At 40.6% G+C, this 16,488-nt stretch overlaps 1 long non-coding RNA gene across 1 annotated transcript; it reads left to right on the top strand.

The window, feature by feature from the left end:
• The first annotated feature begins 2,008 nt into the window (after positions 1 to 2,008).
• On the top strand, positions 2,009 to 7,440 carry LOC148894809 (uncharacterized). Its single transcript, XR_016115781.1, has 3 exons — positions 2,009 to 2,134; positions 7,079 to 7,199; positions 7,322 to 7,440. It is a non-coding gene; the product is annotated as an uncharacterized LOC148894809 (long non-coding RNA).
• Positions 7,441 to 16,488: the final 9,048 nt, after the last annotated feature.

Raw genomic sequence — 16,488 nt, forward strand, 5'->3', positions numbered from 1 at the left:
ACAAGATGGTAATGGCCAACCAACCAGATATCGTGGTCATAGATAAAGGGGAAAGGAAAGCCGTTGTAGTGGATGTAGCGGTCCCGAGTGATGGGAACATCAGAAAGAAGGAACATGAGAAAATCGAGAAATACCAAGGGCTCAGAGAGGAGCTGGAGAGAGCCTGGAAGGTAATTTACATACACCTTATCTTACAAACTTTTCATCTTACAAACGTCAAATTTATGAAAATTAAACCTTATAATAAGCACTATTTTCATAATACACACCCACCACGGCTGGCGGAGTGATCTTCGGCGGAAGCACACGACCAAAGAGCACCAGAGGTTAAGTTACCAACAGTCCTTATGGAAGGTGACTCTCCTTCCATAAGCCATAAACGACCATCAAAAAGGTAAATAAAACTTTATTTTACAGCAGAGTGTATTTCTTTAATAACAGTCCTCATGTAATGCGCCTCTCTTTCCAAACAGCAATTCCTTTTGACCTTCGACCTCCAATGCCATTCCATCAAGCCATAAATGACCATCACAAATGTAAATAAAGTAACTTTATGATACAATGCAGTGTATTTCTTTCATTACAGTACAATAGCACATTTATTATACATAGAATAAGGTATGTTGTGTGTAGTTTTAAGGCTTATTTAGTTGAAAAGTATATTTTATGGAAACCCGGGAACGGATTATTCCCATTTTAATGGTTTCCTATAGGAATTTTGTTTTTGAGATACACACTTTTCGCCTTACACACTCTGTCTGGGAACCAATTAAGTTCGTAAGTTTAGGTCTCACTGTATATATATATTTAAAAAAAATGTCTATTTTTTTTTTTTTTTATTATTGAAGCGCACATAGAGATACACATGCTCTTCAACACACATTTACACGTATGGACAACAATGGACAATGATCTTACAACGGAGTCAAAAAAAGTCTGAGAATAACATCCAAACTCCACATTGAGATTTGAAGTTTGAACCCTCAAAACATCAAGTAATATTTTTTGCCGCAGGCCACATTCTAGTTAGGGTTTCCTTTTTTGGGGGGGGTTATGAATATAGGGAAGTCATTACAATGTAATGACTGTTATTATGGTTTCCCTTTGGACAATTTGAAATTTTGGTTCAGACTTTAGCAAGCATCATGGAATTTCACAAGTTTGATTTGCTTTCGTGGGCTGAATAAAATGATTTTGCAGGCCAGATTTGGCCCCTAGGCCTTGACTTTGACACCAGTGGTCCAGCCATGTTACATATATTAGTGGGAAATGAAGGAAAAAAACTCCATCTGATGGATAATTGACTTTTTCACAGCTTTTTAATGCAGCCTCACTCCAGTTCCCAAATGTAAATCCAACGAGAACAATGTGATGTCACGTGAGAACTCCGAGCCGCAGTTTTGCGTCGTCCAATTATGGTGACCTGTCAAAACGTGACACTGGTGTCGTTATGTGTCGTAGTAATTGTTCCGCAATTAAGATTCACATTGGTGCTTTGATCGCGGAGTGTTGCGGCAGAAAATGGCTGTTCCGCGCTATTCCCTGCAGAGAGCAGACAAACATGAACTGTCAAAGTGTGTCGGCAGGATACTTGAGCTTTATTTAGCGACATGATTTTTATCCACCAGGGGATCGGGGGCAACTTTTTATTGTTCACAAGCATAAAAAAAGGGGGAAAAACACAGAAGTTGCCACGGTAACACACGTTGCGGCTTTAACAGCAGCCTGCATGTGCTATCATTATTAGAGATGAGTATTTCCCGCTCTTTTCTGCATCTCCCTCAAAAAGCTTTCCATCTTTTTTTCCATCGGGCAAAACATTTTGCATGTTAAACTCATTTTGTTTTTCGGCATGAAAATCAACTCATGTGATGTGATGACAGCTCACTTGTTTTGACGCATGTATCAACACAACTCTCATATGACCTTGTTCCACACAGGTAGTGATCCTTGTACTGTATTGCCCGCTTCCAACTGGACTCAAATAAGCAGAGGGCAGTTCTCTTGTGTTTATCAGACCTTCCAGCAGCCAAGCACCATTTGGGATGCCTTCGTTTTCCAGCTCCGTCTTGTGGTATGGACAGCCCGAGGCAGACTAACATCCAGTGGCTGGCAAGTAGGGCTCAGGTAATAGGTGAGCATCGTCAACATATTCATGTATCCACTCAATTAAGCAGAAGGTGCATATTGGCCAAATATCATCAAGTTAACAGCACCAGCTCAGACTTTTTCCAGCGACACCTAATCAATATTTCATCTCAATATGCACAGGGAATGTAACAACATATGCTATTTTAGATGAGTGCTACGCATCTCTGGGCTGAATATTGGTAATATCATTTAATTTATTTCAACTTGGAAGACTGAAGTACTGGGAGAAATAATTACATGTCACGATTTTATCTATCGATCCATCCATCCGTCCATCTGTCTCTCTCTCTCTCTCTCTCTCTCTCTCTCTCTCTATTCATCTATCCATCCACCAAACCATCCATATCCATATCGACATTTCTCTCTCTCTCTCTCTCTCTCTCTCTCTCTCTCTCTCTCTCTCTCTCTCTCTCTCTCTCTCTCTCTCTCTCTCTCTCTCTCTCTCTCTCTCTCTCTCTCTCTCTCTCCATCTCTCAAGATAGCCAGCTAATGGATCAGAATCATATTTATTGCCAAGTATGTAGAACTGATAGAGATTAGAGAGAACACACAAGGATTTTTTTCCCGGTAGAACATGCTGCACTAGTATCATGATCAAAAAATTGCAAAGAGGCACTATACAGTTCTATTCGGGTTACTGTTTAAAGAGTTAATTGCTTGGGGGAAGAAGCTGTTTAAATGTCTGCTGGATTTGGTACGCATGGTCGCGCCTACCTGAAGGGAGTGGCTGGAAAAGGTGGTGGGCAGGGTGCGGAGGGTCCAGTAGGATTTTCTGTGCCCTTGTCTTGATTCTTCCAGTGTGCGAGTCCTCAAGACTGGGTAGGGCGGTGCCAATGATTTTTTGACTGTCATCGCTGGACAGCTCTGTGCTTTTTTTGTGCCTGTAATGGGCAGCATCTTCACAGCCCCGCTTTGTTCAGCGGAAAGGCGGTGCTGTTGGACAGTCTGTGGCTGGATGGATGCATGGCTTGAGGAGCCCGCGATAAGAAGAAAAGGAGCGTCAGCGCAGAGTGCCGATGCGTATGTGGAACTTTTGCGGCTTGGAATTGAAGCGCTGTATCTATACACAGTAGTACGCATGGGTCAATCTGAGAATATTCCGAACTACTCTTTTTGTGCCGACGTTTTATTAAGCAGAATGGTGTGGTCAGACTAATGGAGTCATAACATTGGACGTCAAGTTGCTCAAATTCCACTTAAGTATGAGGCTGCTCTTTGTTCAACAGCAAACAAGCTGACACTGAATCGACAGCACATCCACTGATTGCAGCCAAGTTGTTTCCAGACACTTTAAATCACCTAATCAATTACACAGAATCAATGGAATTGTTAATGACCAATTAATTATCAAATCGATTACAATGGCATCACCTTTTAGGATGCAGCGGAAGCATCCAAGCCTACCTAAATCCATTCTTGTAATCATTAAATCTGAGTTATCTGTACAAAATAACTACATCACAACTTGAATGAATATTTTCCTCATTCAGCTTCATTTCATTCTCACGGAATTTAATTGAGAGCAGCTGAACGGACGAGAAGACGTTCCACATTTCATCCAAACAAGCATTTATTCATAAAGATTAGTTAGAAGAGCCTTGGGTTCAGCTTGGTGGGGAAACCAGACAAGTTTTTTTGAAAATTAGAGGAGGCTGCTGACCGACGGTTGCTTCATCTGCTCATTTAAGGTCTCCTGAGATTATCTTGAGATCTCACCAACCATGTTTGGGGTTCCTCACTTGAAATGTTCCGCTGTCACATCGGTGAACATGTACACCTGTGTAATGGAATGCAAGCGACGGCCAGGACTTCACACCTGACCGGCTGAATGTTCTCAACAAGCAACACCAATGAGGTGATGAAAAAGTCCCAACCAAGGAACATAAAAATTACATGCGCAACACCTGAAAAACATGAGAACTATTTCAAAATCCTTAAACAAACATATTTAGTTAAATATGGAGAGCCCCAGTCTAATGCTGGCTCACTAACTGGTTAGAACATAACAAAATAAGGTACATAACATGACATAATCACGTCTGTGTAGGCTCTCAGTTGTACAGGAATGGTCCATCGATGAAAAGGTTTCTTCATCCGTCATCTGAACTTCTTTGAAGGTGTCGGAATGGAAGCTGATCTGATTACTTTTGTTCCGTCTGATTATCTGTAATGTTCGATGCCAGCAGATCAAACATGCCAACTTCAATCATCCTTTTAAAAATGTCTTTCATTTTTTAAAAATTCTCGTGGAATACAGTATTTTCCAGTTTATGAGACGCACGGGAGTTGAAGGCACACCCCCAATTAATGGAATGAATTGGATTTACCTTTATTAGTCTCGCATTGGACGAATGTACATTTCATCAACTCAAAGTTGAGTTCAAACTCAAAGTTGAGTTGATGAAGGGAAGAGGAAAGAAAAGAAAGAAGGAGAAAAACAAAATACATCACTAACTTCACGGTGCGATTTTGAAGTAAAAAAAATCTAAACAAACTAAATGACGGTGTATTTTCAAACTTTTTCCACATACAAGGCATACCTTCAATGAATAAAAAAATCCAAATATAATATATAAATATATAAACGTTTTTCAAACATAAGGCACACCACACAAGGCGTTACAGTCGAGGCTAGGATTACACACGACTTCTTTTACGAGGGGAAATAGACTCGTTTTGCTGCTGACAGTAGTTGCAAGACCTGTTATGGCTCAATATTACTTCATATACATTACAAGGTGCACCTGTGTATAAGGTGCGCCTTATACTGTACATCGGAAAATACGATATATTCTTAACATTTTCTTCGGAACTTAATTCTTATGACAGTAACTTCAACAGTAGGTAAATAAACTGTTATTTTTGATCCTTCTAACAGCCCTCCAAGGGAAAGAGTCACTAAAATCAGGCCGTGAACAAAATGATTGACACCCCTGCTGTAAGGTATCTGTAGTGCAAATTGATAAAACAATGATTTTTTTTCCCTCTTACCTTTTTCAAGTACACATGCAAATGGGGGAAAATCTGCATTGAGTAATACATATCAAGGTCTCCCTACTGAGACAAATTTTCATCTCAACACATCATCACCCCCATTAAATCTTTGTGAAATTGGTAGCGAGGCCCATACTTTATTTACGGTTACCTTGGGGCGATTCTGAGCTTGTGGGGTCTTTAAAATCTGCAGCGAAAAGTTCACAGTTAGCGACATGAAAGTTAGCCGTGCTTTGCTTTGACTTACAAATCATCTTTTGACCTTCTTTGATGCACCCCTCCGTCGTGGAAGTGCACAGGCGGGGTTTGCCACTGGCTAGGAGTCTTGGTTATTCTTGTGTATGCATAAACAGTTCCGTTTTTTGAGGCTATTCCGCAGTAGGGAAGTTTGAAAGCTGACCGCATCCAAGGCAATGAAGATTTGAAAGAATGATGGACAATCAGATGAAAGGGACAAAAAAAATCAGAATCAGAATCATCTTTATTGCCAAGTATGGAGAACACGCAATGAATTTGTTTCCGGTAGAACACGCTGCACTAGTATCATCACCCAACAAACAAAAACAAGAGGCACTATACAGTTCTATTTGGGTTACTGTTTAAAGAGTTAATGGCTTGGGGGAAGAAGCTGTTTAAAGGACAACCGACGTGTCCGGACAAGTTGTGTCCATAATTTCTAAAATGGCTTCAAATGACTTCTACTGAGCGTATTGTACAAAGATTCCAACGCATATAGCTATATTTTACGTTTTAAGACTCAGGAATATTAATATTCAGGAAGTCTTGTTTTTGAGTTGGTGAGGAGTCCATACGTGACGTCACTAAAGGCACGCCCTTTACCGTAAAAAAGACGCATTGTCGCGGTCCTTCCATCACGTCAATGTATTTTCCTGTACTTGTTTGGTCTGGGGACCTCATGTTGCACCCAAAAGCCGCCAGAAGGCCAGAAGAGGGCGTCCAAGTGCCATATAAAGAATTTATCAGCCTGTGGAAACGGAGGTGGCCACAGGAGGTCGCCATTTTGTGCCTCTTTTTTTGGGTGAGAGATTTTCTCCCAATGTTGCCTCAAAATGGCACAAATAAATTATTTAATCGATTGCAAACATGTATGCTTTCCTCTTCAGAACTATTTGAATCATATTCATCACTGGATGTGGAACAAGAAAGCATATTCTCCTAATTTAAAGCCATTGTTTTGATTCACTCGTAATGCAAGACGTCTTGGCGTGACGTCACAAACTGGGGGCGGGACATTCTGAAAATGCCCAATGCTCAATTTTTTTCAGATTTTGGACACTTTAAGTCATTTTTATTGGTGTTTTGCATTTGACTAAAAATATCATACTGCATGTTTTGTGTATTTTAGATGCTATAAAACGTCTTTTCTGGTGTCAGTTAAAAAAACAAAAAAGTGACATCGGTTGTCCTTTAAATGTCTGCTGGATTTGGTGCGCATGGATCGGTAAGGCCTGCCTGAGGGGACTCGCTGGAAAAGGTGGTGGGCAGGGTGCGGAGGGTCCAGTAGGATTTTCCACACCCTAGTTTGGATTCTTGCAGTGTGCAAGTCCTCGAGAGTGGGTAGGGCGGTGCCAATTATTTTTTTCCGCCGTCCTAACTGTCCGTTGAAGTCGGATTTTGTCCATTTTTGTGGCGGCCCCGAACCAAACTGTGATGGAAGAACACAGGATGGATTCGATGACAGCCGTGTAGAAATGTTGTAGCACCTTCTGTGGCAGGCCATGCTTCTTCAAGAAGACATTTACAGATATTTTTTGACTGATAGAAGGAGAAAGGCAGTAAGACGTTTCAGGACAATAAATGAAAATGCCCTAAAATCTTCCATTACCATCATCAACCTTAATGTTGCAGTCTTGTATTTTACAGTTTAGCCCTGCTGTAAATCTGTGTGTTTTTTTCCCTCCCCTCTCAACAGATGTTGCGAGCAGGGTTGATAACAGCACGCCCGCGCTGATTAAATTGCAATCGATTGCTGCAAAATGTCAGGAAATGCAAGGATCTGCTACCATTCGATGTGCATCGGTGGAAAGCTGAAGGTGAGGGTGTGTGTGTGTAAGCGTGTGCGTGTATGTATTTGTGTGTGTGCTGTGTCACGCAGTGTGAAAAATGACAGGAGGCTTCTGGCTGTTTAATTGGTGTTAACACTTGTGGCGCACAGTTTGCAGGCCCCGACTCCTCGGGCCATGACCATTCAATGAGAGTCAAGAGGTTTGAAGACCGCTATATGGCACCAAACCGTATTTTTGGGAAGTGAAGGCACATTTGACAACGTACATCTCATCAGACGGAAGAGCTTGATGGTTTCTAGCTGAGCTCATGAAAGGTAAATGGGGTAAAAACACCAAAGGTGAATTATTAATTTCAAAATGTGTGTGAATGAACTTGCCTTTCAGGCTATTTTGTCTATGTCGGTCATTTTTTAATGTCATATTTTAAGTGTCCTTACTCTCATAAAGAGATGTTCCCCGCTGTATAATGAATGACAAAAAGATAAAAGTACCGAGATTTTGACGAGTTGATGTGGGTGTGTTTTCCTTATGTGACATTGTCCTTGCACCCGTTTTTTTCCGCATTTTCGGGTTATCGTATGTTGCTCAAATAATTTTATTTTATGGTGCAATGTATGTCTCTCTTCTCGAAACGTTTTCTCTGTGAAAGATTTCTCGCCGTAGAGGTGCCAAGTTTAGTTTGAGTAACAGTCACCTCCCTGCAAAGAGGAGGGTGGCGGCGGGCTGAGCGCAGCTTTGTGTTTTTGAAAAACTGATCCATAATGTTGGTATGAATGATTGTCAAAATACACGTGTGTATATAATTTAACTGTCTTGCTCAATCTTGAAGTGTGTTTTGCTGAACAATGGAAAAACACAAAAGTGCAAAGAAAAAAAACAAAGAGAACAAGAGTTCATTCTGTTAATTTCTTCTTGAGATTTGACATATTTTTAATCACCCTTAAAATCTTCTATATGTAGATACAAGTACAGTGATACCTCAGTTTACGAATGCTTTAGGTCACGAACGTTTCACTTTACGAAGATTGAATTTGCCAGAATATAATCTTGGCATACAAACTAGTTTTCGGCGAACGAACCAAACCACACGGTCGAACACGGCCACGGTGGCAGGCGGACTAGTTTTCGTCACCCCATTTCTTTGAGTACAGACGTGGTTTGTTATCGAGTGGAGTACTTACTGGACTTTTGCTATTATGGGACCAGAAAAGACACCACCACAAGCTGGTGTTAAGCCGATGAGGACGCAAAAGAAAATTACGGTTGATAAGAAGGAGATCATCGAAAAACACGAACGAGTAGGTGTGTGTTTGTGTGCCTTAGCGTCCCAGTACCAGTACGCGTGGACTACATATCTACGTGTGGCTATGGGTGTTTCTGTGTTGTCTAAGCAATGCTCTCAGACAATAGAAGAGATTGAAAAACTTCTGTTGATTTGGATTAACGAAAAGCAGCTAACAGGGGACCGTGTGAATGAGGATATTATCGCCTAGAAAGCACGGCAACTTCACTCGGATATCATCAAGAGGCAACTATTTTGTGTAGTTTTAAGGATAATTTAGTGCAAAATTGTGTTTTATGGCGACAGGTTCTTCTAATTTTTAATGGTTTCTTTTGGGAAATAATTGGTAAATTTGTAAACTGAAGTATCACTATAATATTTAGAAAACATATGGAAATAAAGTTTGAAAATACAGCATTCATTGGGGGTGCGAGATTGGTGCGCTTATACAGCAAAAAACACGGTCTTTGGATTGACCAAGTAGCCAGTCCAGCCTAATTGCTAAAACCTGCTTAGCATTTCGACAAAGATTTGCGCTTTTAACTCACTGCCAGATATGTAAAAATGTGTCCACTCCAGTGCCAGGGTTTTTGTCACTGTCACAGAATATTGAGTTTTTTGGACCACATAAAAATACAATACAATACAATACAATACAATACAATACAATACATATTATATTTAACAACTTTAACAACAGCTGAAGCTGGAGCAATATGCTTAACATGGACTGCTATCATATACAGAAAATAAAGCAATCCAGCATAAGAAACCTTAGACTCTCTTCTTTCATCAGAAAAAAAAGATTTAATTCCCAAGTTATGTGGGTCTGGAGTTATCTCAGCTTGAAATGGGGGCGACTGTACAAAAGGCAAATGGTGCCCCCTTGTGGAATGGAAAAAAAACATTGCCAGTTGTATGACCAGCGCTTTAGTGGCACCTAAGCAAGAAAAAACAATGGCATTTTGGGAATGGCAGTGAATGAGTTAAGAGACAAATCAGATGCATGTGTGAGTGGTTCATAGAAGAAAAAAAAGACAAAGAAAGAAAACTAAACCAAAACACAGCTTCAAAGTCCAACCACACATTTTTGAAAGAATTTGTCTTCATTTGAGTCCCATGTGAACTCAATCGAGCCTTTTTCCCAGAGGACGACATAACATAAATGGCACAAAGGACAAACATTCATGCTTATCGTCACACCTTTTTTCATGTCTTCAATGAATTTCCTGCGCAAGTTATCAGAATTTCATCGACAGCCGTGGTACGTGCAGAAAATCTACGTGAGCATGTGGGGAAATTATCTAAAATCCACACAGAATGACAGAGCCGGAGGTCGAACCCAAACCTCAGCTGTTGATCCAGATGTGCTCATCACTTGTGCAATGCAATGTTCATAACAGGTGTGGTGTTTCTAATATTTACAAATTGGGTAGATTTATAAGGTCACTCATTTTGAAAATTGATGACATAGTAATCCTTATAGACAGTAATCACTACAGTTAACAGCTTTCTTTGTTATCAGGTTACAGGTTGACATGAAAGGGTTAAAAGAATGAAATTAAAGTGGAACTTTGATTATAGCAAAGATGTTTTGTTGTTTGTTTTGGGGACAAAGCTACTGATGTGAATTCAGCATATTTCTATGCAGAAGACTAAAGAAAACCTGACAGCAGCCTTGAGATGGATTTGAAGAGAAACACCAGACAATGAGTGAACTCACACACCAGATGGTGTTTTTTTTAGAGTTGGTTTTCAACAATCCACTCTGGGAAAAAGTGACTACATTCCTTTGAGAACAAGCAGCCCAAATTTACAAAAAATGAGACCCGGCAATCCCAGAGGTTTACCTGAGAAAATGCAATACTTTGCCGACAAAAAAATTGACTCATAACACAGTGTTTCACTGCGATCAATATTCCTATGAAGCACCTTTTTTTCCGGAATGAGTCGTGGATATAACTCGATAAATATAATCATCCAAAATACCCTCACTGGATCTATTCTTTTTCATAACACTTAGGCTCATAGTGTTACGTAAATGAGCAAACAGGGAGCCCAAATTGAAACAGTTCTCACTGGTGACACTTTTGTCATGGTCAACCTGCTCACTTTCAAATACATTTTTTTTTTTCCTTGGGGATTTTCTGGAAGGCGACACACGGGGGAGAAAGCCATAAATCAATGGAATAAATGGAAAATATCTACAACCTTCTCATTTTGGTGGCTAGATTTCTTGGCAAAGCCTTAAAGTGTAATGTCATGAATGGCTGGCCTCCCTCCAAAGCCAATAAAAATGCCGCGATTGAACCCCTGGTTTGCACATTCGCCCCGCTACGATCAAAATGTCATATCAGATTTGTCAGGCAAGATTATTTGGAAAGTCACGTGTTTTTGGCTTCTTTTGTAGCCAATGCTCGCACAAAAGTGAAATGGTAAGAAAATGATTAGAAAACAGTGAAATTTTGACTCGTTCAACGTTGATAGTTCAAAAGCAGAGTGTATACTGGAAGGTTAGAATATCCTATCAATCAGGCTCCACAAATAACCCACACAAGCCATCTTTACACTTGATGCAAAAAGCTAGCAAGCCAGCTAAACAGAACACAATTGATGAGGAAAAAGGTAAAATTATCGCAGGGAAAGCACCTCCAAGGGATCATTCCTCAAGATGATGAAAGATGAAGGCTACGTTCCTCATTAAGTGTTTAATGCTGATGAAACCCGCCACTCCATTCCATCAAGCCATCAACGACCATCATTAAGGTAAATAAAACAACTTCATTATACAGTACAGTTTATTTCTTTAATTATAATACAATAACACATTTATTATACATAAAATGAGGTATATTTTGTGTAGTTTTAAGGCTTAGAAAATAAGAAATTAGAAAATTATGTTTCATGGGGACCTGGGAACGGATTATTCTCATTTTAATGGTATCCTATGGGAAATTATTTTTTGGGATACACACTTTTCGCCTAACACACTCTGTCTGGGAACCAATTAAGTTCGTAAGCCAATGTATCACTGTACTATATTTTCCGCACCCAAAGGCCTTGATTTTCTTCAAAAGATGACCCTGCGGCGCTTTATATGCAGGTGCGACTTATATGTGAAGTAATATTGAACTACAACAGGTCTCGCAACTATTGTAAGTAGCCACCGACTCCACTTCCACCTGTCGAAGAAGTAGTGCGTAACCCCAGCCTCTCATGTACCACCTTATAATGTGGTGTGCAAACATTTCTATATTTATATATTAAATTCGGAAAACGTTTTTCATTCATTGAAGGTGCGCTTTATAGTCCGGTGCATCTTATGTATGGAAAAAGTTTGAAAATGCACAACTCATTGTGGGTGGGTCTTACACTCCAGTGCGACGTTACACTGGAAAATGCGCTAAATAAAGTAAAAAGGTGTCCTATGATGGACAGCGACTCTGCTCTCAAAAGTACCCCTGAATCATCGTTTTTTAAGGGGGGGAGAGGGGGGGGGGGTGTTGTGAACATAATCATTCCCCCAAGCGCATGAAATCGTCCAGAAAACAACAGCTGACGGATACATTATGTTACCCGTGTTCATTAGTCACTGTCAAAGCAAATATATAAAACACTCAATTCAAGCATGATAAAGCTCGGCCGGCGTCGATTACGCAACAAACAATATATTTCGGTGAAGAATTTGATGTCATCATTTTCACGGCCACGTGCATCTCCTGATAAGTTTCCACCTCTCGGCCTCCCTCCTTCAGTCGAAGCCGTGCGGAACGCTTTTACTCTGACAAAGGTTCTGGCCTCGCCGAAAACACGACACAGGACTCTCGTACTGTCTGATGTGCTTTTTTCCCACTGATGGTAGCCTTATAAATCATACAGACAGCAAAAAATATTTGTAATTTGCTACGAAACTTAACTACTGCAATAACATTTTAACCATTTTAGAGATGTTGCAAATGCAAATGTCCATCAACTTAATTGTTCAGATACCTTCCAAGATCCCCCCCCCCATTATGTTTGTGTGGCCACTAGTTGCTCCGTAGTTTATATTGCGGCATCATAACCTACTCATAAGTCAGATGGGCGTAAATTATGCATATGCAATTTTAACTTTCAGTCAGGCATAAACTTAAGAAATTTCAAGGGGCCCTTGGTTGACGATCGTTCACTAATATGATTGGTTTGATGTACACCAAAATATGTGGCCGCATCATACAGGACAACCTCAATTTCCGCTGTACTTTCCAGATTCTATTTCATGGTTTTAAACGGGGTAATTGAGCATCCCTTCACGGGCATAAACTCCACTGAGTGACCGATTCTATAACCCGTAAATTTATACATCAGTCAAGATACCATGGCACTCCATTTTATGTACACCCGGACATATGCTAAAATTGAAAAGCATGAGCGCCATTCCCAAATGTGTTCGTATTTTTTTTCTTCGGTGGGGGGGGAGGTGCGTTTCAAGCTTTGGTCAGACCTTTGGCAATGTTTTTTCCTCCAACGAGGTTTTAGCATTTAACTTTTGTACAGCCGCCCCTACTTTCAACGCAGATAACTCTACAACCCAGTAAACTCAAAATAAACTAATGAAAAAAGAGAGTCTAAGGTTTCTTACGCTGTAACGAATGTTTATGTAGTCCTAAAACTGTGGGTCTTGCGACGACCTGGTGGGATATTTTCATCTCATCTCTGGATGTTAAACGATACATTTTCATAAAACGAAAATATGTAGGGACATATTGTGATTAGAAAGTTGCAAGCTCACGGGTGGTCAACGCAGTGCCAGAAATAGCACTTATGGAGCATTGTGTTGGGCATTTTCCCCCTCAGCACTAAAATACGATTAAATATTTTTTTTCACAAGTGTCCTTCAAAGTGGCCTACCTTTGCTCTTATCAGTCGCCGAGAAATAACTCGCAGCTTGAGAAAGCTCAATGATCTTGCATGAGATGTCGTGATACTAAATTGACGGTTGAGAGCTGATCTGGGTGTGTTTGCAGCGGATTTAGCAGATACGCCCACAGCATTTGAGTGGAAAAACAGCTTTATTCTTCACTATTTATATGCTTGCTTTTTCCTTTTTTTTAATCATTCCAATTTGGCCAGACTCGCAACAACACTCTGTGGTGTGCAAAATTTACAAGACATATTTCTTCACACTTTACAAGGGATTTAATGTTTTTTTCCCACTAAGTGTTGGATGCTCAGTAACATTCAAACTATGAAACTGCTAAGCAAATACAACATTCATGATGAGAGTAAAATTCAATGGTTTTTTTTACTGACTCGAGTATTAGTTGCTGCAAAATCTTGTGTCTTTCACACATTTTTTTGCAAGGTGACCTTTGCTCAAGGGCATTGGCACAGCCTCATACCATGTCAGTCACGTGGCCTCTGGCATTGTTTTCTTTTTTCTTGCTTGCCGCTGACAGTCTGGATGGTCTTTTTTGGCTGGCGTTGCTCCACAGCACACATCATCTTTCTCACAGGAGGGGGAAAAAGACGAGATGAGATGAAACATTGCAGGGCTGCACTCCGTTCATAATGTGACATGAACATCTTGCTCTCTACAATACAAACACAGCGGACATGCCTGGGACTGGCTGACTCTGTGAGTTTACAGGACAACAATCTAGTCAAAAATGAAATCATTTTTCTTTACTTCACATTTGTCAAAATAATCTTGTTCCATTGCTCTTGTAAAAATGAGCGAGGCTGGTGTCATATGCATCCCAGGACAGTAGTTGGCGTTGCTTGTTTGAAAACAATCTACTTATAATGCACCGTAAGTACATTCCATCCATCCATTTCCCATACCGCTTATTCCTCATTCGGGTGGCCGGGGTCGCTGGAGCCTATCCCAGCCGTCTTTGGGCACGAGGCGGGGGACACCCCTGAATTGGTTGCTATCCTATCGCAGGGCACACAAAGACAAACAACAGTCATTGTCACACTCACACCTTGGGACAATTTGGAGTGTTCAATCTGTCTGCCATGTATGTTTTTGGAATGTGGGAGGAAACCAGAGGACCTGGAGAAAGCCCATGCGGGCCCGGGGATAGCATGCAGACTCAGGGAGGCCGGAGCAGGATGTGAACCGGCAACCTCTGCACTGTGAAGCCGGTGTGCTAACCACTCGACTACCGGGCCACCCCCGTGAGTGAATTGCATTTTTTAATTTAAAGCACTACAAGAGCAAAAAAACCTTAAACAGTTCATTCTTTGTAGATCTGAAGATTTGTGATATCTCATATGATGATGCGCGTTTGAGAACCAATTCTGTTCAACGTTTAAATCAACATTTTTGAGGATTTGGCTTTTGTAAAGGTCATGGTATTTTGAATGGAAAGAGCTAAAAGGAAAGATTTTAATTACACACGGAGAATAAATGAAAAAAAAAAAAGCTACACATATGTTGAGTTGACAAACATTGCTCTAAATCCATTTTTACAGTTTACACAGGCATGTATATTTTCCAAGCAAACTGTCCTTTTAAATGAAAATATAACTTTGAACTTGGTGAATTCAATTACTTCATTAAATAAGTAGGACACATTCACTGCTATGTCAGACCGAGCTTTTTGAAAATTGACATTTATTTTGTTTACATCAACCAGCCCCTCATTTAAACATATATACATATGACTGATGCTGGCAACTCAACACAAATGTGTTTGCATGTCTGAACATGATGTAGTCTTTAATAATATTTAACATACACAAATGCCGCCGTAGTCATAATCTTATAAATATTTGCAGGAAAAAGCACATCTGGGACTCAAATACAATTAACATTCAAATGAACAACATTTAGTACTGTACAGCAGTATCACCTCGGGCTCTATTTACATAAACAGCATAGGTGCGCTCGGCCGTAAAAACTGGCACCTAATTATTTCATGTCAGAAAGTCTCTCGACCAACTTGAAACAGCTCTAATTTGTGGGGTGAGGAGTGTCACACAGTTTTGGTGGATTTGATCAGGCGGACAGATGTTCAGATTTCGTGTATGACGTATGTCATTAATCATTCATTCATTCATTCAGTCATTCATTAATGCTCTTGACTGCTTTGTCCTCACGAGGTTCGCGGGTGGTGCTGGAGCCTATCCATGCCGTCTTCGGGCACTAGGTGGGGGACACCCTGAATTGGTTGCCCGCCAATCACAGGGCACGGATGTCATTATATTTTATCTATAAATATGACTCGTGCTGGTTGTCCCGAGTGACAACATATTGGATTGGATTAGCCTTTATTAGTCTTGCAGTGGATGGATTTACATTTCATAGCAGCAAAGTGATGAAAGTGAAGAAGTAGAAAAACATAACACATGACCTGCTGTAAAGGCAGCCACTCTTGTGGCGCCATCTTTACGTCAAAACAACAACATAAAACGTAAATAACAAATAATGTAGCACAACAAAAAAGACAGACAGTCATTTAATCTTAAACACTTTTTGCACCCTCTTTGTTGTATGAAGCAGTTCTAGATTAAAGAGGAGAGGAAGAAAGTGTCCTTTTCACCAGTAGATCAGGGATGTCGTGGTAAAATGTGCATGTCTACGACAAGCTAAATGTTGAGAGCATACAGGAAGCTGTAGCATCCTTTGAGGAAAAACAGATTGTCTCACATCTCCTGCCCCACTTTAATCCGCTTCAATTCCAAGCTGTGATTGTTTCGCAGATGCATGCTCTGCACTGACGCTCCTTTCTTCTCACCGCAGGCTCCTCAAGCAATGCATCCATCCAGCTGTCGAGTGTCCAACAGCCCCAACCTTTTCGCTGAACAAAGTGTTGCTGTGAAAATGCTGCGTATTACAGAATATTATATATAACTATTATATTTTTATGCATACCGCCTATTGGCTGGAGCCAATCCCATGCCGTCTTCGGGCACTAGGCGGGGGACACCCTGAATTGGTTGCCAGCCAATCGCAGGGCACACAAAGACAAACAACAGTATCTCTCACACTCACATCTAAGGACACATGTTCAGTCTGCCTGGCATGCATGTATTTGGAATGTGGGA

The sequence above is a fragment of the Hippocampus bargibanti genome, linkage group LG08 (assembly GCF_051943395.1).
Source record: "Hippocampus bargibanti isolate YZ-2025 linkage group LG08, ASM5194339v1, whole genome shotgun sequence".
In the NCBI taxonomy this organism is placed as follows: Eukaryota; Metazoa; Chordata; class Actinopteri; order Syngnathiformes; family Syngnathidae; genus Hippocampus; species Hippocampus bargibanti.